The sequence below is a fragment of the Scylla paramamosain genome, chromosome 21 (assembly GCF_035594125.1).
Source record: "Scylla paramamosain isolate STU-SP2022 chromosome 21, ASM3559412v1, whole genome shotgun sequence".
Taxonomy (NCBI): Eukaryota; Metazoa; Arthropoda; class Malacostraca; order Decapoda; family Portunidae; genus Scylla; species Scylla paramamosain.
The window spans coordinates 3489462-3515264 of NC_087171.1; the positions used below are offsets into that span (position 1 = coordinate 3489462).

A 25803-nucleotide genomic window follows, 5' to 3' on the forward strand; every position below is an offset into this window, starting at 1 on the left:
ATCCATGGCTTCTGTAATCTTTTTGTTGATATGAGTTTAGTTACCTTAGGGAAGGAAGAGTAGTAAATATTGTACACTGTGTCCAGAAATATGTTGCAGTTTATGTTTGTATCTTGGTGTGTTAATAAGGAATTCCAGTGGGTTTCTGATAGTCTGGATTTAAATTTCTCACAATTTTCTCTTTTTCTTAACCTGAAGAATATTTTATGGTTCTTGTTAAGCTTTTCTAGGGTTGGGAGGTTTAGAAATACTGGAAGGTCATCACTTAAGGGAGAGAGGATACCAGGAGAGGAAGGAATTGTGAAGTTAGTCCAGATATGGTCTAGGAGGGAAGAAGCTGCAGAGTTGTTGTCAGGGAATCTTGTGGGGCGGGATATATGATGAAAATAGTTGAGCGATTGCATTGTGCTTAAGAAGTTATTTGTTGGTGGGTGATCATTATGTTCTAGCAAGTTTATGTTGAAGTCCCCGGAAATTATGGCTTTATTGTCACTAAAAATACTTTGTGACAAAAGGTTGTCCATAAGTTTGTTGAACTCATTTACTCTGTGGTGCTTAGTATGGGGGCAGTACAGGGAAAAAATAATATAACTGGAGCTACCAACTGAAACCTTAACAGTACAGAGTTCAATATACTCCTCACATAAACGGTATTCGCTAATGAGGACACTGGGGAAAGTGTTATTGACATATTGCGACACCACCATAACCATGTGGTCTGAGTGTATGGTAAGATTTAAAACCTTTGATTTCATTTAGTGATATAGTGTTTGGTTTAAGCCAGGTTTCACTAAGACACAGTATATCAGGCAGCTTTGGCAGGGATTTCAGAAAGGAAATTAGATTATCATAATTTTTGGCTAAAGATTGAGTATTCACATATTCACATAATCAGTCCAGTTAATAGGAAGTGATGATTTGTATGAGGTGATGTTATGATATTTGCAAATATTATCACTGTTTGTTGAATTATACATAGAATTAATTATTTCCAGCACTACATTGTTTGCATCATATCTTCCTATGTTGTTATCAAGGAATGTATCATATAGATTTATGTCTGGGAGATTCATAGTTTGGGCTGTTTTGAAGTGTTAGAGAGTATGCGAGCAGATGGAGATAGAAGTCAAGAGTGTTGAAGAGAATGAAGGGTATGTATGTTGAAGAATGAGTTGAAGCGAGGAGGATGAGGGACAGATACGTGGGTATGTGAAGCCAAAAAAAAAAAAGAATGTGAGTGTTTCATAGCCCGCTACAGGAATGCATATATACGTTATAATTCAGATCTATGTAGATTTATGTAGATTTCATATTATTTGAGATGTGTAATGTGAAGTGAGGTACAGAATGTGTGAATAAAGATAAATTAGCACTGTAATACATATGGCATAAAGTACACAATACGTATACAGTATAGGTTAATTATTAAATGGTGGTGTTTGTATATTAGGTTGAGTGGTTCTTTTTTTTTTTTTTTATGCAGGAAGGACACCGGCCAAGGGCAACAAAAATCCAATAAAAAAAAAAATGCCCACTAAAATGCCAGTCCCACAAAAGGGTCAAAGCAGTGGTAAAAAATTGGTGGATAAGTGTCTTGAAACCTCCCTCTTGAAGGAATTCAAGTCATAGGAAGGTGGAAATACAGAAGCAGGCAGGGAGTTTCAGAGTTTACCAGAGAAAGGGATGAATGACTGAGAATACTGGTTAACTCTTGCATTAGAGAGGTGGACAGAATAGGGGTGAGAGAAAGAAGTAAGTCTTGTGCAGCGAGGCCGCGGAAGGAAGGGAGGCATGCAGTTAGCAAGATCAGAAGAGCAGTTAGCATGAAAATAGCGGTAGAAGACAGCTAAATATGCAACATTGTGGCGGTGAGAGAGAGGCTGAAGACAGTCAGTTAGAGGAGAGGAGTTGATGAGATGAAAAGCTTTTGATTCCACCCTGTCTAGAAGAGCAGTATGAGTGGAACCCCCCCAGACATGTGAAGCATACTCCATACATGGACAGATAAGGCCCTTGTACAGAGTTAGCAGCTGGGGGGGGTGAGAAAAACTGGCGGAGACGTCTCAGAACACCTAACTTCATAGAAGCTGTTTTAGCTAGAGATGAGATGTGAAGTTTCCAGTTCAGATTATAAGTAAAGGACAGACTGAGGATGTTCAGTGTAGAAGAGGGGGACAGTTGAGTGTCATTGAAGAAGAGGGGATAGTTGTCTGGAAAGTTGTGTCGAATTGATAGATGGAGGAATTGAGTTTTTGAGGCACTGAACAATACCAAGTTTGCTCTGCCCCAATCAGAAATTTTAGAAAGATCAGAAGTCAGGCGTTCTGTGGCTTCCCTGCGTGATATGTTTACCTCCTGAAGGGTTGGACGTCTATGAAAAGACGTGGAAAAGTGCAGGGTGGTATCATCAGCGTAGGAGTGGATAGGACAAGAAGTTTGGTTTAGAAGATCATTAATGAATAATAAGAAGAGAGTGGGTGACAGGACAGAACCCTGAGGAACACCACTGTTAATAGATTTAGGAGAAGAACAGTGACCGTCTACCACAGCAGCAATAGAACGGTCAGAAAGGAAACTTGAGATGAAGTTACAGAGAGAAGGATAGAAACCATAGGAGGGTAGTTTGGAAATCAAAGCTTTGTGCCAGACTCTATCAAAAGCTTTTGATATGTCCAAGGCAACAGCAAAAGTTTCACCAAAATCTCTAAAAGAGGATGACCAAGACTCAGTAAGGAAAGCCAGAAGATCACCAGTAGAGCGGCCTTGACGGAACCCATACTGGCGATCAGATAGAAGATTGTGAAGTGATAGATGTTTAAGAATCTTCCTGTTGAGGATAGATTCAAAAACTTTAGATAGGCAGGAAATTAAAGCAATAGGACGGTAGTTTGAGGGATTAGAATGATCACCCTTTTTAGGAACAGGTTGAATGTAGGCAAACTTCCAGCAAGAAGGAAAGGTAGATGTTGACAGACAGAGCTGAAAGAGTTTGACTAGGCAAGGTGCAAGCACGGAGGCACAGTTTCGGAGAACAATAGGAGGGACCCCATCAGGTCCATAAGCCTTCCGAGGGTTTAGGCCAGCGAGGGCATGGAAAACATCATTGCGAAGAATTTTAATAGGTAGCATGAAGTAGTCAGAGGGTGGAGGAGAGGGAGGAACAAGCCCAGAATCGTCCAAGGTAGAGTTTTTAGCAAAGGTTTGAGCAAAGAGTTCAGCTTTAGAAATAGATGTGATAGCAATGGTGCCATCTGGTTGAAATAGAGGAGGGAAAGAAGAAAAAGCAAAGTTATTGGAGATATTTTTGGCTAGATGCCAGAAATCATGAGGGGAGTTAGATCTTGAAAGGTTTTGACATTTTCTATTAATGAAGGAGTTTTTGGCTAGTTGGAGAACAGACTTGGCATGATTCCGGGCAGAAATATAAAGTGCATGAGATTCTGGTGATGGAAGGTGTATTTAAGTACCTTTTGTGGGCCACCTCTCTATCATGTATAGCACGAGAACAAGCTGTGTTAAATCAAGGTTTAGAAGGTTTAGGACGAGAAAAAGAGTGAGCAATGTATGCCTCCATGCCAGACACTATCACCTCTGTTATGCGCTCAGTACACAAAGATGGGTCTCTGACACGGAAGCAGTGGTCATTCCAAGGAAAATCAGCAAAATACCTCCTTAGGTCCCCCCAACTAGCAGAGGCAAAACGCCAGAGGCACCTTCGCTTAGGGGGATCCTGAGGAGGGATTGGAGTGATAGGACAAAATAAAGATATGAGATTGTGATCGGAGGAGCCCAACGGAGAAGAAGGGGTGACAGCATAAGCAGAAGGATTAGAGGTCAGGAAAAGGTCAAGAATGTTGGGCATATCTCCAAGACGGTCAGGAATACGAGTAGGGTGTTGCACCAATTGCTCTAGGTCATGGAGGATAGCAAAGTTGTAGGCTAGTTCACCAGGATGGTCAGTGAAGGGAGAGGAAAGCCAAAGCTGGTGGTGAACATTGAAATCTCCAAGAATGGAGATCTCTGCAAAAGGGAAGAGGGTCAGAATGTGCTCCACTTTGGAAGTTAGGTAGTAAAAGAATTTCTTATAGTCAGAGGAGTTAGGAGAGAGGTATACAGCACAGATAAATTTAGTATGAGAATGACTCTGTAGTCATAGCCAGATGGTGGAAAACTCGGAAGATTCAAGAGCGTGGGGACGAGAGCAAGTTAAGTCATTGCGCACATAAACGCAACATCCAGCTTTGGATCGAAAATGAGGATAGAGAAAGTAGGAGGGAACAGAAAAGGGGCTACTTTCAGTTGCCTCAGACACCTGAGTTTCAGTGAGGAAAAGAAGATGAGGTTTAGAAGAGGAGAGGTGGTGTTCTACAGATTGAAAATTAGATCTTAGACCGCGAATGTTGCAGAAGTTAATGAAGAAAAAGTTGAGGGGGGTGTCAAGACACTTAGGGTCGTCGACAGAAAGGCAGTCCGACCTGGGGACATTTATGGTCCCCTTCCCAGATGGGGACTCCGAGGCTGGTGTAGGAGTCGCCATGATGATTTTAAACTTTTTGAGTGAAGGGTGTGTGTTTTATTAGGTGCTTGTAGTTTTGTGTGGAGGAAGAGAGTTGTCTTTAGAGGGCAGGTTGTGACTGCCCCCCTGTGTTGTGAGACGCAAAGGGAAACGTTCAGTGAGGTCACAGCTGGGTTTAATGATAAGTTCACAGCACTCCCTGAACAGTGCTTTAGACCTCACTGGGAGTAATTATCGTTTCGGCAGGTGTCTACTGCCTCCTCCTGCTTACCTATGTCCTATTTGTGGCCTGTGTTGTATCTCTGAACAATGGGTGCTTATCTAGGAAGGTTGCCAGGGTTTGTTCAGATGTTATGGTATATTTGACTGTGGAGTTTTTCAGTTTGACTATGATTTTGCCATCAACCGTGCAACACTGTTGGAAAAGATGTGTGTGTTGTGACCTAATTTTGCAAATGGTTGAGTATAATGCACGTTGTTTAGGGGTCAGAGATTCATTGATGCTGAGTTGTGGTCTTACTGTGATGCAAGCTTGAACTAGTTCTGCCTTCTTTGCACGGTTTTGTAGTTTTACAATTATTGGTCTTTTTTTTACCCTGTGCTTTTTGGCCTAGACAGTGTGCTATGTTGATGTCTGAATGTACCATGTTGACATGAAGGTTGTGTTTGATGGTGTTAACTATGATGTTTGCGGCATTCTCATGAGTTGCTTCATCTGGCAGAGAAGGGCCGCTAATTGTCACAGTGTCACGCCGGTCATACTGGCCAACGTCATCAATGGTATCCTCAAAATTTGTAATTTTATCTTAAAAGGAAAGCTACTTTTGATTTCAAGCTAGCAATTTGTTGATCTTTTATATTATTAAGACTGTTAAGTTTGCTGAAGTGCATGTCAAATTGTGTCTGAATAACTTTGCTGATGATGTTTATCAGAGATAACATTTCACATGATAGGTTGGAGTTTGGTAGTTCCATGGAGATTATCTCAGCAACTGTAGGCACAACGGTGGTGGTAGATGAGTTCCCTTGCTCCGCAACTACACCAATCTGCTGATATGCTTTTGCCAGACAATCAAGAAGAGGCCAGGAATAGTGGTCACTGGAGGCTTGATCTATCAGGACAATGCTCTGGCTCATGCCTCGGTGGTGAAGGCAAGAACCAGTGACTGTGGATTCCAGCTCGTCACTCACCTGCCGCGCTCCTCAGACATTTCATTCTATGACGTCCACCTGTTCCTGAACACGGAAAAATGATCTGGCCGAGCAAAGCTACACCATGGATGAAGTCACGAAGGCTGTGGACACTTACCTCAGGGCCCGAACTAAGGGATCGAGACACACCACAGGTTGAAGGATTATGTTGACTTAAGGACAGGATATGTTGAAAAAGAGACCATTTAAAAGATGCATGTCTCTTGTATTTATTATGCATTTTGCTCCGTCAAAGTTGACAGCTTAGTAGACTCATAAAAAAAAGAAAAAAAAAAAACAGTGGGAATCAAACACCCGCTATTCAATCTATCATGAAGACTCCAGGTTAGATCAAGTGCTGCTCTTCTGACAGTATTTACTGTACTTTCCCAAAGCTTCCGGCATTTCCATCTTTTCATGTTCTCCTTTCATACTTATAAACTGAGACGAAAATCTGTAATAGGATTCACTGTATGGACATTTTTTCTTGGGGAGGCGAAGGGACAACACCACTTCATTATTCCCGGAACTGCGTTCTTCAGTATCTCGGCGTATTATCCCGACTACTGACATTATACTCTGCTGGAACTTATTGAAGTTTTTGAGGGTGTTTTCATAGTTATACTGATAGTCCAACGAGAATTCTGCGTTATCACTGGGAAAGCACCCATACTCCTATCATTGTAACCTTTGACTATAGGTTTTCCAACAGCCCGACGTTTCAAAATATCGGTCGTGCTGCTAGCGCGAGGGCAACGGCCAGTCCATCACTTGTCTATTATATCTTTACTAAATAAATTAATAGTGCCGTCACGTGTGTGCCAGCTAAAGGCCCATTCACACTATTCATCACATCTCCGTCTCATTACGTCATGTGACCGTTCCGTCAGGAATTTTTCCGTGTGGTGATATGGACCTGTTCATACTGAACGGTTCGTCACCGTCACGTGACCATCACATCACGGAACCGTCACGTCACAGATTCTTTCCAAGAATATTTTGACGTAACATGACGGTGCCGTGGCGAACCGTTGCAGGGACGCTACTGATAGGGTGAACGACACCCGTCAATGGTTATTCTTTCTTTGGGGCAATTGCCTTCCGAAAAGTAGTGTTTTTCTTGAAAAAACCTATCTCTGTCTTATTTAACAAATAGTTGAACTTGAATCTTGACATGTGAAGTACTGAAAAAAAAAAGTTAATTTCATCATTTAGCAATTTCTTGTACGTAGAGTTCAGTATTCACCTTCAACTTTTCTCTTCCTCAAAATTTGTGTATCCTACAATCGCTTCTTTTTTAGGGTTCAACTTTTCTTCTTCATCCAACAAAAATGCAGTTATTGCAAACTTCAACCCAAACCTGTGCGTCATACCCACTCGAGTGGTGAGCAGAAACTAGAGTGAGCGGCTGATGACAGAATACTGACGAAACGTGATGAACAGTGTGAATATATGGCACAGTTGACGGAACGGTGACGTGACGTGATACAACGGAGGCGTGATGGAGCCCTAAACCATTGTTTATCTATAATTTCGGTACGATATTTCTGAAAAAAAAAAGTCGTGGCCATTTCCTCTGTAGTTAAGAACGACGTAATTTTTATTTGTATTTTTTTCATATTTTCCGGAATCACTAGTTACTTCCTTACATTACAAATGATACATAAAACAAGATTGTACGCTCGAGGTCAGAAATATAATGACTACGTCCCACTTCCACTGTACTTTGTCTTTCCTTTTGGACTTAAGTCCTTTGACTTGTTGAGTTTCCTTACAAAAGTTGATAACTCATGGATTCTCAACATATCAGACGATTAAAGACTGATGAGACACGAGACAGTGCGAGTGAGTGTAGAAGGTTACAGGACTTCCGATCTTGACTGTGCAGGAATACGGTGACAATAAACAGCTAATCGCGACAAGATGAGGCACCACAGGAATAAAGTTTGTGGCATACCTCACACTTAAAGGGAAAGTAAAAATTCCGAAATGTTGAACTGTTGCATGTTGTTCTTTTGATTATCAGGGAGACATGTTAATGAAACAGAAATTACATGATAAATACAATATAACAATGTTAAACATTATTGAGATATGGAGCTTTGACAATATATATTATTGCAATAAAACTGGACAGAGCGTTAAATAAATATTAACAAAAAAAGTACATGTGTATTTAAAGACAAAATAAGCTGTTGATCGTATGGACTGGAGCCCAACTGGTGGGCGTGGACTAACTGATGCAGTATGTACATCACAATGTCAGCTGATGTGACCACAGCTCTACACTGTCACCGGAAACAATTGGATGAGCGAAGCAAGACTCGCTATGAGCGACTTCTCTGACTCTACCATAAAACACACAAACAGGCTCACACTCTAGGCCTCGTCACGTCACCAGGCGGGAGACAACCTGTGGACTTTTCTCCCGACTCTGTAACACTTCTTGTCTGTGTTGCGAATTATTATAGGCCCTGTTGATGTGACCACCACTGACGCTCGTCACGGCGACGAGGTATGTAGTAGTTCGCGACTGGACGCGGAGCACGTTGGGTCCCGCTGGACCAGAAGTCAGGCTTTCCAGCCGCCGAGCGTCAACTTCGGCGGCGGCGGCACGCGCCCCTGATTGACTTTGTAAGTCGTCTTACGGCCGCACTTCATCCTCAAAAGTTGACGAAGCCCAGCTGGTTGAAGACTCCGGGAACGAGGGAGTTACCGGTGGCGAAGTTGGCGTACGTGTCCCCGTATATGGGGCTGATGCCGTTGGCCACGCCGCGTCCTCTGCCGAAGCTACCTCTTCCTCTGTTGCGGAGGAGAGGCCCCGCCTCAGAGACGGTGGACATCAGGACCACCACCACCATCAGGACTGACAGCACGCGTACGAAGTTCATCCTTGAACGGCTTGAGGGAGCGTTTCGCTGCAAAACAAGACCATACAAATCTTAGGACAAGGCAAGGTAATGGTGTTAATCTGATATCTAGTCTGTTTTTCACTGGTTTATGAACCATCGACCAAGAGTCTGCAAGGCGCGGCTGCGTCATACTTGGCTAAGAAGCGTGGAGAGGCTTGTTGGTCACCGACCAGTGGAGTGAATGTGTGTGCAGTGCCGACAATCAGGTGACCTTATATACCCGAGGAAAGAGAGAGCTGCCGAGTCTCACCTGAAACACATCTTAACGAAGTAAGACAAGGACGTTTGTATCCTTCCTGATGAGCAAGCGTGAGGAAATTGTACTTAACATATCATCTCCTTTTAAGAGAGAGAGAGAGAGAGAGAGAGAGAGAGAGAGAGAGAGAGAGAGAGAGAGAGAGAGAGAGAGAGAGAGAGAGAGAGAGAGAGAGAATGTGTGTGTGTGTGTGTGTGTGTGTGTGTGTGTGTGTGTGTGTGTGTGTGTGTGTGTGTGTGTGTGAAATTTAGTTACTATCGTTGCAGAAAAAAGAAAAAGAAAAGCAGACAAAGTATACATATACGAGTATGCGAAGGTTGCCTTTCAAGTGTTAAGCTTCAAAAAGAACAAAGTAAATAGCAATAACAACAAAATAAATTTAATCAATGTAATTTGTAATAAAACATCATGCTAAAGAAATTTGTTAACCTGAATACTTCTTGTTTCCTTCTGGCAGTGTTTGGAAGTGAACGCACGTGACAAGTGTCGTGAAAACGATGGAACTTGAATATCGGTCCGTGATTAGTATCTTTCTGAAAGGCATGACTCCCTCTGAGATCAATGCTGAACACACTAGGGAAATATATTCCTTTGTGTGCTACAGTCAAACGTTATGTCAGAAAATTCAAGAGTGGTAGGAAAAGCCTCGAAGATGATCCTAGGTCAGTAAGCCCATCCACAGTTGCTACACTAGAGAACCATATATATATATATATATATATATATATATATATATATATATATATATATATATATATATATATATATATATATATATATATATATATATATATATATATATATATATATATATATATATATATATATATATATATATATATATATATATATATATATATATATATATATATATATATATATATATATATATATATATATATATATATATATATATATATATATATATATATATATATATATAGATATAGATATAGATATAGATATAGATATAAGGATGGTTATGGTGCATCAACGATCACCATCTCGTCAAACAGCACACTACACGAGAACTTTCCTGGAGCAAGCCAGAAACATTCTGAAGAACGATCATATACTGTAGAGAGTGCGTGCTCGCTGGGTGCCATGTCCCCTGATTTCAGAGCAGGACCACACAAGGCACACCTTGTCCACCAACAATTCGGTACTCTTTGAAGCTAATCCTGGAAAGTTCATAGCTTCATGCCTCACCATGGGCAATTCCTGGGTCTATCACTACTAGCTTGGGACTAAACAGCACTCTAAGCAGCGGAAGCATGCTTCCTCTCCCACCACAAAGAAGGCCAGGGTCACGACCTCGCCTACAAAGGTCATGTAGTCCGTTTTCTGGGATGTATGAAGTGTGATGATGGTGGTTTATCTCCATATAAGACAACACCATCACTGGACTACACCAACCTACTGATACGCCTGTGCCAGACAATCAAAAAGAGGCCAGGAATACTGGTCACTGGAGGCTTGATCTATCAGGACAATGCTCTGGCTCACGCATCGTTGGTGGCGAAGGCAAGAACCAGTGATTGTGGCTTCCAGCTCGTCCCTCACCTGCCACGCTCATCAGACCTTTCATCCTCTGACGTCCACCTGTTCCTGAACATAGAAAAACGATCTGGCCGGGAAAGCTACATCATGGATGAAGTCACGAAGGCTGTGGACACTTACCTCAGGGCCCGAACTAATGGATCCAGACACTCCACCACAGGTTGAAGGACTATGTTGACTTAAGGACAGGATATGTTGAAAAAGAGATCATTTAAAAGATGCATGTCTCTTGTATTTATTATGCATATTGCTCTGTCAAAGTTGAGAATTTAGTAGATTCATAAAAAAAAAGTGGGAATCAAACGTCCGCTGCTCAATCTATCATGAAGACTCGAGGTTAGATCAAGTGCTGCTCTTCTGATAGTATTTACGGTACTTACCCAAAGCTTCCTGCATTTCCATCTTTTCATGTTCTCCTTTCATACTTAAAAACTGAGACGAAAATCTGTAATAGGATTCACTGTATGGACATTTTTTCTTCGGGAGGCGAAGGGACAACACCACTTCAGTACCTCGGCGTATTATCTCGACTACTGACATTATACTCTACTGGAAGTCATTGACGTTTTTGAGTGTTTTCATAGTTGTACTGATAGTTCAACAAGAATTCTGGGTTATCACTGGGAAAGCACCCATGCTTCCATCATTATAACCTTTGACAACAGTCCGACGTTTCAAAATATCGGTCGTGCAGCTCGCGCGAGGGCCAAGGCCAGTCCATCACTTGTCTATTATATCTTTACTAAATAAATTGATAGTACCGTCACGTGTATACCAGCTAAAGGCCCATTCACACTATTCATCACGTCTCCGTCTCATCCCGTCACGTGGGCGTTCCATCAGGATTTTTTCCGTGTTGTGAAATGGACCTGTTCATACTGAACTGTTCGTCACCGTTACGTGACCATCACATCACAGAACCGTCACGTCACAGATTCTTTCCAAGAATATTTTGACATGACGTGACGGTGCCGTGGCGAACCGTTGCCGGGACGCTACTGATAGTGTGAACGACACCCGTCAATGGTTATTCTTTCTTTGGGGCAATTGCCTTCCGAAAAGTAGTGTTTTTCTTGAAAAGATCTATCTCTGTCTTATTTAACATATAGTTGAACTTGAATCTTGACATGTGAAGTACTGAAAAAAAAAGTTAATTTCATCATCTTGCAATTCCTTATACGTAGAGTTCAGTATTCACCTTCAACTTTTCTCTTCCTCAAAATTTGTGTATCCTACAATCGCTTCTTTTTTAGGGTTCAACTTTTCTTCTTCATCCAATAAAAATGCAGTTATTGCAAACTTCAACCCAAACCTGTGCGTCATACCCACTCGAGTGGTGAGCAGAAACTAGAGTGAGCGGCTGATGACAGAACACTGACGAAACGTGATGAACAGTGTGAATATATGGCACAGTTGACGGAACGGTGACGTGACGTGATACAACGGAGGCGTGATGGAGCAGTGTGAATCTGCCCTAAACCATTGTTTATCTATAATTTCGATACGATATTTCTGAAAAAAAGTAGTGGCCATTTTTTTTTTTTTTCTTATTTTCCGGAATCACTAGTTACTTCCTTACATTACAAATGATACATAAAACAAGAGTGTACACTCGAGGTCAGAAATATAATGACTACGTCCCACTTCCACTGTTCTTTGTCTTTCCCTTTTGGACTTAAGTCCTTTGACTTGTTGAGTTTCCTTACAAAAGCTGATAACTCATGGATTCTCAACATATCAGACGACTAAAGACTGATGATAGACACGAGACAGTGCGAGTGAGTGTAGAAGGTTACAGGACTTCCGATCTTGACTGTGCAGGAATACGGTGACAATAAACAGCTAATCGCAACAAGATGAGGCACCACAGGAATAAAGTTTGTGGCATGCCTCACACTTAAAGGGAAAGTAAAAATTCCGAAATGTTGAACTGTTGCATGTTGTTCTTTTGATTATCAGGGAGACATGTTAATGAAACAGAAAATACATGATAAGTACAATGTAACAGTGTTAAATATTATTGAGATATGGAACTTTGACAATATATATTATTGCAATAAAACTGGACAGAGCGTTAAATAAATATTAACAAAAAAAGTACATGTGTATTTAAAGACAAAATAAGCTGTTGATCGTATGGACTGGAGCCCAACTGGTGGGCGTGGACTAACTGATGCAGTATGTACATCACAATGTCAGCTGATGTGACCACAGCTCTACACTGTCACCGGAAACAATTGGATGAGCGAAGCAAGACTCGCTATGAGCGACTTCTCTGACTCTACCATAAAACACACAAACAGCCTCACACTCTAGGCCTCGTCACGTCACCAGGCGGGAGACAACCTGTGGAATTTTCTCCCGACTCTGTAACACTTCTTGTCTGTGTTGCGAATTATTATAGACCATGTTGATGTGGCCACCACTGACGCTCGTCACGGCGACGAGGTATGTAGTAGTTCGCGACTGGACGCGGAGCACGTTGGGTCCCGTGACGCTCGTCACGGCGACGAGGTATGTAGTAGTTCGCGACTGGACGCGGAGCACGTTGGGTCCCGCTGGGCCAGAAGTCAGGCTTTCCAGCCGTCGAGCGTCAATTTCGGCGGGGGCGGCACGCGCCCCTGATTGACTTTGTATGTTGTCGTACGGCCGCACTTCATCCTCAAAAGTTGACGAAGCCCAGCTGGTTGAAGACTCCGGGAACGAGGGAGTTACCGGTGGCGAAGTTGGCGTACGTGTCCCCGTATATGGGGCTGATGCCGTTGGCCACGCCGCGCCCTCTGCCAAATCTACCTCTTCTTCTATTGCGAAGGAGAGGCCCCGCCTCAGAGACGGTGGACATCAGGACCACCACCACCATGAGGACTGACAGCAAGCGTACGAAGTTCATCCTTGAACGGCTTGAGGGAGCGTTTCGCTGCAAAACAAGACCATACATATCTTAGGACAAGGCAAGGTAATGGTGTTAATCTGATATCTAGTCTGTTTTTCACTGCTTTATGAACCATCGACCAAGAGTCTGCAAGGCGCGGCTGCGTCATACCTGGCTAAGAAGCGTGGAGAGGCTTGTTGGTCACCGACCAGTGAAGCAAATGTGTGCAGTGCCGACAATCAGGTGACCTTATATACCCGAGGAAAGAGAGAGCTGCCGAGTCTCGCCTGAAAACACATTTTAACGAAGTAAGACAAGGACGTTTGTATCGTTCTTGATGAGCAAGCGTGAGGAAATTGTACTTAACATATCATCTCCTTTTAAAAGAGAGAGAGAGAGAGAGAGAGAGAGAGAGAGAGAGAGAGAGAGAGAGAGAGAGAGAGAGAGAGAGAGAGAGAGAGAGAGTGTGTGTGTGTGTGTGTGTGTGTGAAATTAAGTTACTATTGTTGCAGAAAAAAAAAAAGAAAAGCAGACAAAATATACATATACGAGTATGCGAAGGTTGACTTTCAAGTTTTGAGCTTCAAAAAGAACAAAGTAAATAGCAATAACAACAAAATAAATTTAATCTACCTAATTTATAATAAAATATCATGCTAAAGAAGTTTGTCGACCATAATACTTCTTGTTTCCCCTTGGCAGCGTTTGGAAGTGAACGCATGTGACAAGTGTCGTGAAAGGATGGAACTTGAATATCGGTCTGTGATTAGTATCTTTACCTGAAAGGCATGACTCCCTCTGAGATCAATGCTGAACACACTAGGGAAATATATTCCTTTGTATGCTACAGTCAAACGTTAGGTCAGAAAATTCAAGGGTGGCAGTGAAATCCTCGAAGATGATCCGAAGTCAGGAAGCCCGTCCACAGGTTTTATGAGGTATACAGAACGAAAAATAAGGATACTATATGTCCATTTAAGACAGCAGATGGAGAGCTGGTTAGATCTGGGGAGGAGATTAGTAAAATTCTGAATGGGTATCTTTTAACTGTCTTCACCCAGGAAAACATGCAGGATAGGCCAAATAGTGAACAGATATTTAGATCAGATGAGAATGAGAAGCTGACAGATATTTCCATAACTAAGGAGATAGTGGAACAGGAGATAGATAGGCTAAAAAGTTCAAGACACCAGGACCAGATGAAATATATCCCAGAGTACTAAATGAATGCAAAGAGGTTATTAGTGAGCCGTTAGTTTCTGTCTTTAGGAAATCACTTGAGTCAGGTGAGGTACCAGTAATGTGGAAGCAGGCTAATGTAGTATCCATCTTTAAGAAAGGAAATAAAATTTTAGCGTCTAACTACAGACCTGTCAGCTTAACTTCAGTTGTAGGTAAAATATTGGAGTCAATAATAGCGAGGAACATTAGGGAAGATTTAGACAAACATAACTTGATAAATCAGTCACAGCATGGCTTCACGAAGGGGAAGTCTTGCCTGACAAACCTGTTAAGCTTTTACAGCAAAGTGTAAGAGGCAGTAGATAATGGTGATAGTTATGATATCTTATATCTGGACTTTAGTAAAGCATTTGACAAGGTACCCCATCAAAGGCTCCTTAGAAAGGTTAGGGCACACGGGATAGATGGGAAGGTGTTAGGCTGGATAGGGTCATGGCTTAGCGACAGGCGACAAAGAGTTGTAATAAACATCTCTAAAGCCGAGTGGGGTCATGTAATTAGTGGGGTGCCACAAGGATCAGTATTAGGGCCATTGTTATTTCTAATATATATCAATGACTTGGATAGTGGAATTAGTAGTGATGTTAGTAAATTTGCGGATGACACAAAGATAGGTAGATTAATTAGGTCAGAATCGGATGCCATCGTCTTGCAGGCAGATTTAGATAGGATGAATGAATGGACAGATAGATGGTAAATGCAGTTTAACATCAACAAATGCAAAGTAATTGGCGTAGGTAGAGGAAACCCACACAGTAGGTACACATTAAACAACGAAACTCTGGTAGGTACAGGATACGAGAAAGATTTAGGAGTTATAGTTAGCTCTGAACTCCGTCTAGGAAAACAACGCATAGAGGCCAGAAACAGGGCAAATAGGGTACTAGGATTCATTTTCAGGAGTGTTAAAAGTAGAATGCCGGAAGTAATATTAAAGTCATACTTGGCGCTGGTCAGACCTCATCTAGACTACGCTGTGCAGTTCTGGTCCCCACATTATAGAAAAGATATAAGTCTATTAGAATCAGTACAGAGGAGAATGAGTAAAACGATACAGGGAATGAGGAGTATTCCTTACGAGGCGAGATTGAGACTGTTAAATTTACATTCTTTAGAGAGATGTAGTTTAAGAGGGGACCTGATAGAAGTCTTTAAGTGGTATAAGGGTTATAACAAGGGGGATGTAAGCAAAATTCTTAGGATCAGCAACCAGGATAGAACAAGAAATAACGGGTTCAAGCTTGAAAAATTTAAGTTTAAGGAGATAGGAAGAAATTAGTTCTCAAATAGAGGGGTAGATGAGTGGAACGGACTCAGGAATCATGTTATTAGTGTTAAACATTAGGGAGCTTTAAAAGAAGATTAGACGGGTTTATGGATGGGGATAAAAGATGGAAACAGGTAGGTATATTTCATACAGGGACTGCCACGTGTAAGCCTGGTCGCTTTTTGCAGCTTCCCTTATTTCTTATGTTCTTATGTTCATATGTTCTAGTTGCCACACTAGAGAAGCAAATATATATATATATATATATATATATATATATATATATATATATATATATATATATATATATATATATATATATATATATATATATATATATATATATATATATATATATATATATATATATATATATATATATATATATATATATATATAAGGATGGATATGGTGTATCAACGATCACCATCTTATCAAACACCACGCTACTCGGGAACTTTCCTGGAGCAAGCCAGAAACATTCTGAAGAACGATCTTATACTGTGGAGGGTGCGTGCTCGCTGGGAGCCATGTCCCCTGATTTCAGAGCAGGACCGCACAAGGCACACCTTGTCCACCAACAATTCGGTACTCTTTGAAGCTAATCCTGGAAAGTTCATAGCTTCATGCCTCACCATGGGCAATTCCTGGGTCTATCACTACTAGCTTGGGACTAAACAGCACTCTAAGCAGCGGAAGCATGCTTCCTCTCCCACCACAAAGAAGGCCAGGGTCACGACCTCGCCTACAAAGGTCATGTAGTCCGTTTTCTGGGATGTATGAAGTGTGATGATGGTGGTTCATCTCCATATAAGACAACACCATCACTGGACTACACCAACCTACTGATACGCCTGTGCCAGACAATCAAAAAGAGGCCAGGAATACTGGTCACTGGAGGCTTGATCTATCAGGACAATGCTCTGGCTCACGCATCGTTGGTGGCGAAGGCAAGAACCAGTGACTGTGGCTTCCAGCTCGTCACTCACCTGCCACGGTCATCAGACCTTTCATCCTCCGACGTCCACCTGTTCCTGAACACTGAAAAACGATCTGGCCGGTAAAGCTACACCATGGATGAGGTCACGAAGGCTGTGGACACTTACCTCAGGGCCCGAACTAATGGATCCAGACACTCCACCACAGGTTGAAGGACTATGTCGACTTAAGGACAGGATATGTTTAAAAAGAGACCATTTTAAAAGATGCATGTCTCCCGTATTTTTATGCATTTTGCTCTGTCAAAGTTGACAGTTTAGTACAGGGGTTCCCAAACTTTTTCTGGTCGTTACCCACTTTTCATACATGATCCTTGTCCATGCCCCCCCCCCCACAACCATACCCCGTGACTACCGTGACTGTCTACGGTCCTACACTCATTAGGTCCATATAAAAACCACTCTAGCAAATCCTGTAATTTTATGGATTCCGTTTGTTATTTTTTCTTTTGTTAGTTATTAATAAAGAAATTTGTATTTTGCCTTTGCTGAATCACATATAATTATTGAAATGGTACTAAAGAAGTAATACAATGCACATTGAAAAATTCATACGTAGAGTAATTAAAAATTACATTATTGTGAAAAGCTGTTTCAGCAATATGCAAAAAAAAAAAAAAAAAGAAACAAACAAAGAAATTCCACTGGATTGAAAAAGTGTATTAATCCCACGCAATGTGATCTGATCTTTGATTATAGCCCCCTACATTCTGCTGTATGGTCCCCCAGGGGGCCATGGCCCCCAGCTTGGGAACCACTGGTTTAGTAGATTCATAAAAAAAAAAAAAAACAGTGGAAATCAAACGTCCGCTGCTCAATCTGTCATGAAGACTCGGGGTTAGATCAAGTGCTGCTCTTCTGATAGTATTTACAGTACTTTCCCAAAGCTTCCTGAATTTCTATCTTTTCATGCTTTCCTTTCATACTTATAAACTGAGACGAAAATCTGTATTAGGATTCACTGCATGGATATTTTTTCTTGGGGAGGCGAAGGGACAACACCACTTTACTATTCCTGGAACTGCCTTCTTCAGTACCTCGGTGTATTATCTCGACTACTGACATTATACTCTACTAGAAGTTATTGAGGTTTATGAGTGTTTTCACAGTTATACTGATAGTTCAACAAGAATTCTGCGTTATCACTGGGAAAGCACCCATACTCCTATCATTGTAACTTTTGACAATAGGTTTTCCAACAGCCCAGCGTTTCAAAATATCGGTCGTACAGCTAGCGCGAGGGCCACGGCCATTCCATCACTTGTCTATTATATCTTTACTAAATAAATTAATAGTACCGTCACGTGTAAGCCAGCTAAAGGCCCATTCACACTATTCATCACGTCTCCGTCTCATCACGTCACGTGACCGTTCCATCAGGATTTTTCGTGGGGTGAAATGGACCTGTTCATAATGAACGGTTCGTCACCGTCACGTGACCATCACATCATGGAACCGTCACGAAACAGATTCTTTCCAAAAAATATTTTGACGTGACGTGACGGTGCCGTGGCGAAAAGTTGCAGGGACGCTACTGATAGTGTGAACGACACCCGTCAATGGTTATTCTTTCTTTGGGGCAATTGCCTTCCGAAAAGTAGTGTTTTTCTTGAGAAAATCTGTCTCTGTCTTATTTAACGAATAGTTGAACTTGAATCTTGACATGTGAAGTACTGAAAAAAAAAAAAGTTAATTTCATCATTTTACAATTCCTTATACGTAGAGTTCAGTATTCACCTTCAACTTTTCTCTTCCTCAAAATTTGTGTATCCTACAATCGCTTCTTTTTAAGGTTCAACTTTTCCTCTTTATCCAACAGAAATGCAGTTATTGCAAACTTCAACCCAAACCTGTGCGTCATACCTACTTGAGTGGTGAGCAGAAACTAGAGTGAGCGGCTGATGACAGAACACTGACGAAACGTGATGAACAGTGTGAATATATGGCACAGTTGACGGAACGGTGACGTGACGTGATACAACGGAGGCGTGATGGAGCAGTGTGAATCTGCCCTAAACCATTGTTTATCTATAATTTCGGTACGACATTTCTGAAAAAAAAGTCGTGGCTATTTCCTCTGTAGTTATGAAGGACGTGATTTTTATTTATTCATTTATTTATTTTTATTTTTTTTCATATTTTCCGGAATCACTAACTTCTTTACATTACAAATGATACATAAAACAAGAGTGTACACTCGAGGTCAGAAATACAATGACTACGTCCCACTTCCACTGTGTTTTGTCTTTCCCTTTTGGACTTAAGTCCTTTGACTTGTTGAGTTTCCTTACAAAAGCTGATAACTCATGGATTCTCAACAGATCAGACGACTAAAGACTGATGAGAGACACGAGACAGTGCGAGTGAGTGTAGAAGGTTACAGGACTTCCGATCTTGACTGTGCAGGAATACGGTGACAATAAACAGCTAATCGCGACAAGATGAGGCACCACAGGAATAAAGTTTGTGGCATACCTCACACTTAAAGGGAAAGTAAAAATTCCGAAATGTTGAACTGTTGCATGTTGTTCTTTTGATTATCAGGGAGACATGTTAATGAAACAGAAATTACATGATAAGTACAATATAACAATGTTAAACATTATTGAGATATGGAGCTTTGACAATATATATTATTGCAATAAAACTGGACAGAGCGTTAAATAAATATTAACAAAAAAAGTACATGTGTATTTAAAGACAAAATAAGCTGTTGATCGTATGGACTGGAGCCCAACTGGTGGGCGTGGACTAACTGATGCAGTATGTACATCACAATGTCAGCTGATGTGACCACAGCTCTACACTGTCACCGGAAACAATTGGATGAGCGAAGCAAGACTCGCTATGAGCGACTTCTCTGACTCTACCATAAAACACACAAACAGCCTCACACTCTAGGCCTCGTCACGTCACCAGGCGGGAGACAACCTGTGGACTTTTCTCCCGACTCTGTAACACTTCTTGCCTGGGTTGCGAATTATTATAGGCCCTGTTGATGTGACCACCACTGACGCTCGTCACGGCGACGAGGTATGTAGTAGCTCGCGAGTGGACGCGGAGCACGTTGGGTCCCGCTGGGCCAGAAGTCAGGCTTTCCAGCCGCCGAGCGTCAACTTCGGCGGCGGGGGTGCGCGCCCCTGATTGACTTTGTATGTTGTCGTACGGCCGCACTTCATCCTCAAAAGTTGACGAGGCCCAGCTGGTTGAAAACTCCGGGAACGAGGGAGTTACCGGTGGCGAAGTTGGCGTACGTGTCCCCGTATATGGGGCTGATGCCGTTGGCCACGCCGCGTCCTCTGCCAAATCTACCTCTTCCTCTGTTGCGAAGGAGAGGCCCCGCCTCAGAGACGGTGGACATCAGGACCACCACCACCATCAGGACTGACAGCACGCGTACGAAGTTCATCCTTGAACGGCTTGAGGGAGCGTTTCGCTGCAAAACAAGACCATACAAATCTTAGGACAAGGCAAGGTAATGGTGTTAATCTGATATCTAGTCTGTTTTTCACTGCTTTATGAACCATCGACCAAGAGTCTGCAAGGCACGGCTGCGTCATACCTGGCTAAGAAGCGTGGAGAGGCTTGTTGGTCACCGACCAGTGGAGTGAATGTGTGTGCAGTGCCGACAATCAGGTGACCTTATATACCCGAGGAAAGATAGAGCTGCCGAGTCTCGCCTGAAACACATTTTAACGAAGTAAGACAAGGACGTTTGTATCCTTCCTGATGAGCAAGCGTGAGGAAATTGTACTTAACATATCATCTCCTTTTAAAAAAGAGAGAGAGAGAGAGAGAGAGAGAGAGAGAGAGAGAGAGAGAGAGAGAGAGAGAGAGAGAGAGAGAGAGAGAGAGAGAGAGTGTGTGTGTGTGTGTGTGTGAAATTTAGTTTTTTATCGTTGCAGAAAAAAGAAAAGAAAAGCAGACAAAATATACATATACGAGTATGCAAAGGTTGACTTTCAAGTTTTGAGCTTCAAAAAGAACAAAGTAAATAGCAATAATACCAAAATAAATTTAATCTACCTAATTTGTAATAAAACATCATGCTAAAGAAGTTTGTCGACCATAATACTTCTTGTTTCCTTCTGGCAGCGTTTGGAAGTGAACGCATGTGACAAGTGTCGTGAAAGGATGGAACTTGAATATCGGTTCGTGATTAGTATGTTTCTGAAAGGCATGACTCCCTCTGAGATCAATGCTGAACACACTAGGGAAATATATTCCTTTGTGTGCTACAGTCAAACGTTATGTCAGAAAATTCAAGAGTGGTAGGAAAAGCCTCGAAGATGATCCGAGGTCAGGAAGTCCATCCACGGTTGCTACACTAGAGAACCACACACACACACACACACACACACACACACACACACACACACACATATATATATATATATATATATATATATATATATATATATATATATATATATATATATATATATATATATATATATATATATATATATATATATATATATATATATATATATATATATATATATATATATACATGTATGTATATATATACATATACATATATACATATGTATAAGTATATATATACATATACATATATATATATATATATATATATATATATATATATATATATATATATATATATATATATATATATATATATATATATATATATATAAGGATGGCTATGGTGCATCAACGACCACCATCTTATCAAACACCACACTACTCGGGAACTTCCCTGGGGGAAGCCAGAAACATTCTGAAGAACGATCTTATACTGTGGAGGGTGCGTGCTCGCTGGGAGCCATGTCCCCTGATTTCAGAGCAGGACCGCACAAGGCACACCTTGTCCACCAACAATTCGGTACTCTTTGAAGCTAATCCTGGAAAGTTCATAGCTTCATGCCTCACCATGGGCAATTCCTGGGTCTATCACTACTAGCTTGGGACTAAACAGCACTCTAAGCAACGGAAGCATGCTTCCTCTCCCACCACAAAGAAGGCCAGGGTCACGACCTCGCCTACAAAGGTCATGTAGTCCGTTTTCTGGGATGTATGAAGTGTGATGATGGTGGTTCATCTCCATCTAAGACAACACCATCACTGGACTACACCAACCTACTGATACGCCTGTGCCAGACAATCAAGAAGAGGCCAGGAATACTGGTCACTGGAGGCTTGATCTATCAGGACAATGCTCTGGCTCACGCATCGTTGGTGGCGAAGGGAAGAACCAGTGATTGTGGCTTCCAGCTCGTCACTCACCTGCCACGCTCATCAGACCTTTCATCCTCCGACGTCCACCTGTTCCTGAACACGGAAAAGCGATCTGTCCGGGAAAGCTACACCATGGATGAGGTCACGAAGGCTATGGACACTTACCTCAGGGCCCGAACTAATGAATCCAGACACTCCACCACAGGTTGAAGGACTCTGTTGACTTAAGGACAGGATATGTTAAGAAAAAAGAGACCATTTTAAAGGATGCATGTCTCCCGTATTTTTATGCATTTTGCTCTGTCAAAGTTGACAGTTTAGTGGACTCATTAAAAAAAAAAAAAAACAGTGGGAATCAAACGTCCGCTACTAAATCTATCATGAAAACTCCATGTTAGATCAAGTGCTGCTCTTCTGACAGTATTTACTGTACTTTCCCGAAGCTTCCTGCATTTCCATCTTTTCATGCTCTCCTTTCATGCTTATAAACTGAGACGAAAATCTGTATTAGGATTCACTGCATGGATATTTTTTCTTCGGGAGGCGAAGGGACAACACCACTTTACTATTCCTGGAACTGCCTTCTTCAGTACCTCGGTGTATTATCTCGACTACTGACATTATACTCTACTAGAAGTTATTGAGGTTTATGAGTGTTTTCACAGTTATACTGATAGTTCAACAAGAATTCTGCGTTATCACTGGGAAAGCACCCATACTCCTATCATTGTAACTTTTGACAATAGGTTTTCCAACAGCCCAGCGTTTCAAAATATCGGTCGTACAGCTAGCGCGAGGGCCACGGCCATTCCATCACTTGTCTATTATATCTTTACTAAATAAATTAATAGTACCGTCACGTGTAAGCCAGCTAAATGCCCATTCACACTATTCATCACGTTTCCGTCTCATCACGTCACGTGACCGTTCCGTCAGGAATTTTTCCGTGTGGTGATATGGACCTGTTCATACTGAACGGTTCGTCACCGTCACATGACCATCACATCACGGAACCGTCACGTCACAGATTCTTTCCAAGAATATTTTGACGTGACATGACGGTGCCGTGGGGAACTGTTGCCGGGACGCTACTGATAGTGTATACGACACCCGTCAATGGTTATTCTTTCTTTGGGGCAATTGCCTTCCGAAAAGTAGTGTTTTTCTTGAAAAGATCTATCTTTGTCTTATTTAACAAATAGTTGAACTTGGATCTTGACATAAGAAGTACTGAAAAAAAAGTTAATTTCATCATTTTACAATTCCTTGTACGTAGAGTTCAGTATTCACCTTCAACTTTTCTCTTCCTCAAAATTTGTGTATCCTACAATCGCTTCTTTTTTAGGGCTCAACTTTTCCTCTTCATCTAACAGAAATGCAGTTATTGCAAACTTCCACCCAAACCTGTGCGTCATACCCACTCGAGTGGTGAGCAGAAACTAGAGTGAGCGGCTGATGACAGAACACTGACGAAACGTGATGAACAGTGTGAATATATGGCACAGTTGACGGAACGGTGACGTGACGTGATACAACGGAGGCGTGATGGAGCAGTGTGAATCTGCCCTAAACCATTGTTTATCTATAATTTCGGTACGATATTTCTGAAAAAATGACGAGGCTATTTGCCCTGTAGTTATGAATGACGGGATTCTTTTTTTCTTTTGCATATTTTTCGGAATCACTAGTTACTTCCTTACATTACAAATAATACAAAAAAACAAGATTGTACGCTCGAGGTCAGAAATATAATGACTACGTCCCACTTCCACTGTGCTTTGTCTTTTCCTTTTGGACTTAAGTCCTTTGACTTGTTGAGCTTCTTTACAAAAGCTGATAACTCATGGATTCTCAACAGATCAGACGACTAAAGACTGATGAGAGACACGAGACAGTGCGAGTGAGTGTAGAAGGTTACAGGACTTCCGATCTTGACTGTGCAGGAATACTGTGACAATAAACAGCTAATCGCGACAAGATGAGGCACCACAGGAATAAAGTTTGTGGCTTACCTCACACTTAAAGGGAAAGTAAAAATTCCGAAATGTTGAATTGTTGCATGTTGTTCATTTGATTATCAGGGAGACATGTTAATGAAACAGAAATTACATGATAAGTACAATGTAACAGTGTTAAACATTATTGAGATATGGAGCTTTGACAATATATATTATTGCAATAAAACTGGACAGAGCCTCAAATAAATATTAACAAAAAAAGTACATGTGTATTTAAAGACAAAATAAGCTGTTGATCGTATGGACTGGAGCCCAACTGGTGGGCGTGGACTAACTGATGCAGTATGTACATCACAATGTCAGCTGATGTGACCACAGCTCTACACTGTCACCGGAAACAATTGGATGAGCGAAGCAAGACTCGCTATGAGCGACTTCTCTGACTCTACCATAAAACACACAAACAGCCTCACACTCTAGGCCTCGTCACGTCACCAGGCGGGAGACAACCTGTGGACTTTTCTCCCGACTCTGTAACACTTCTTGCCTGGGTTGCGAATTATTATAGGCCCTGTTGATGTGACCACCACTGACGCTCGTCACGGCGACGAGGTATGTAGTAGCTCGCGACTGGACGCGGAGCACGTTGGGTCCCGCTGGGCCAGAAGTCAGGCTTTCCAGCCGCCGAGCGTCAACTTCGGCGGCGGCGGCGCGGGCCTCTGGTTGACTTCTTATGTCGTCCTACGGCTGCACTTCATCCTCAAAAGTTGATGAGGCCCAGCTGGTTGAAGACTCCGGGAACGAGGGAGTTACCGGTGGCGAAGTTGGCGTACGTGTCCCCGTATATGGGGCTGATGCCGTTGGCCACGCCGCGTCCTCTGCCAAAGCTACCTCTTCCTCTGTTGCGGAGGAGAGGCCCCGCCTCAGAGACGGTGGACATCAGGACCACCACCACCATCAGGACTGACAGCACGCGTACAAAGTTCATCCTTGAACGGCTTGAGGGAGCGTTTCGCTGCAAAACAAGACCATACAAATCTTAGGACAAGGCAAGGTAATGGTGTTAATCTGATATCTAGTCTGTCTTTCACTGCTTTATGAACCATCGACCAAGAGTCTGCAAGGCACGGCTGCATCATACCTGGCTAAGAAGCGTGGAGAGGCTTGTTGGTCACCGACCAGTGGAGTGAATGTGTGTGCAGTGCCGACAATCAGGTGACCTTATATACCCGAGGAAAGAGAGAGCTGCCGAGTCTCGCCGTTTTGTGAGGCGTCCACCAAGGTCACTGCGCAGTACAATGATAGAATGTTAGATAACTGTATGTTTGTCGTCCTCCGTGCCGTGAACATTGAATTGGGTGGACACAGAAAAGATGTTTTATATCACTTTGGTAATATCAAACATTGATAAACTAACTTTTTTCTTTTTTTTTTTGAGAGAGGGCTAGGATGAGCAGTGACGTTATTTCCTGTTTACGCACACACACACACACACACACACACAGACACACACACACACACACACACACACACACACACACACACACACACACAACACACACACACACACACACACAGACACACACACACACACACACACACACACACACACACACACACACACACACACGAACTACTTGAGAAGCTACTGTGATGTACAAAAAAAGAATTGTTGTTTATATGTTTTAACAATGTTTAGTATGTCAACGGTGAAGGAATGACGGATGGAATATTTAGTGAATAGTGAAGCGCAGGAAATTGACTCCGCTGGAGACTCGCAGAAAGAACTGCAAAAAGTGTGATGACTGAAGTGCTGAGCCATTAGGGAG

The 25803-nt window shown here is 42.0% G+C and overlaps 4 long non-coding RNA genes across 4 annotated transcripts; all 4 read right to left on the reverse strand.

Moving 5' to 3' along the window:
• Window positions 1–7697: 7697 nt before the first annotated feature.
• LOC135110867 (uncharacterized) lies at window positions 7698–8817 on the reverse strand. Its single transcript, XR_010273469.1, has 2 exons — window positions 8752–8817; window positions 7698–8625 (listed from the first exon to the last, which is right to left on the reverse strand). It is a non-coding gene; the product is annotated as an uncharacterized LOC135110867 (long non-coding RNA).
• A 3541-nt stretch (window positions 8818–12358) lies between these two features.
• On the reverse strand, window positions 12359–13541 carry LOC135110869 (uncharacterized). The gene is made up of 2 exons (XR_010273470.1): window positions 13479–13541; window positions 12359–13352 (listed from the first exon to the last, which is right to left on the reverse strand). It is a non-coding gene; the product is annotated as an uncharacterized LOC135110869 (long non-coding RNA).
• Window positions 13542–19322: 5781 nt separating this feature from the next.
• LOC135110870 (uncharacterized) lies at window positions 19323–20511 on the reverse strand. Its single transcript, XR_010273471.1, has 2 exons — window positions 20377–20511; window positions 19323–20250 (listed from the first exon to the last, which is right to left on the reverse strand). It is a non-coding gene; the product is annotated as an uncharacterized LOC135110870 (long non-coding RNA).
• Window positions 20512–24061: 3550 nt separating this feature from the next.
• Window positions 24062–25257, reverse strand: LOC135110871 (uncharacterized). The gene is made up of 2 exons (XR_010273472.1): window positions 25116–25257; window positions 24062–24989 (listed from the first exon to the last, which is right to left on the reverse strand). It is a non-coding gene; the product is annotated as an uncharacterized LOC135110871 (long non-coding RNA).
• Between the last annotated feature and the right edge of the window lie 546 nt (window positions 25258–25803).